Raw genomic sequence first — 609 nt, forward strand, 5'->3', positions numbered from 1 at the left:
TCGTGCTGAGCACCACAGGGTGTCCTCGACACCCCACAGCACCCACACGGGTCTTGCAAAGCTGTAGCAACAGAGACAGTTCTCAGAGAACTGCACCCCTGCAGTTATGGATCACAGTTGGCACACGGGCTGCCTGCCGTGGGTATAGGTACTTGCTATGCAACGTGTTGGAGGAGGTAGAGCAGCTTCTTTACGTGTTCTTTCTCAATGTCAGATTGCAGATCTGCACATGGTTTTGGTACAGTGAGATGGCAAGAAAAGGAGTCACGTCCTTGGGTACAACCAGGGAAGGTGCCGAGTGGGTGTGGAGGAGGCTGAATGGGTGGTGTAAGTTTTCCATTGGCATTCCCTGTTGGCAAAGGTGGCTGTGGGGACCAGCAGCCCTCCATGTGCAGCCCCGGGGCCTCTCCGGGCTGTGGCAGGTGGCACCAGCCTCCTGGGAGCCTCGGGCTGGTGGGTTCAGCGGCATCAGGATGTCCCAGGCACGTCCCTGTCCTCGTCACCTCTCAGAGTTTCTTCCCCACCTCGGGGCAGATAGCTGGTTTTGTGCACGCCGTGAGTTCTGCAGGGGCTGGGTAGTGTGTAACGTGCAGCTGAGGTGCAGGATGT

Source organism: Nestor notabilis, unplaced genomic scaffold, assembly GCF_000696875.1.
Source record: "Nestor notabilis isolate BGI_N333 unplaced genomic scaffold, ASM69687v1 scaffold14902, whole genome shotgun sequence".
Lineage (NCBI taxonomy): Eukaryota > Metazoa > Chordata > Aves > Psittaciformes > Psittacidae > Nestor > Nestor notabilis.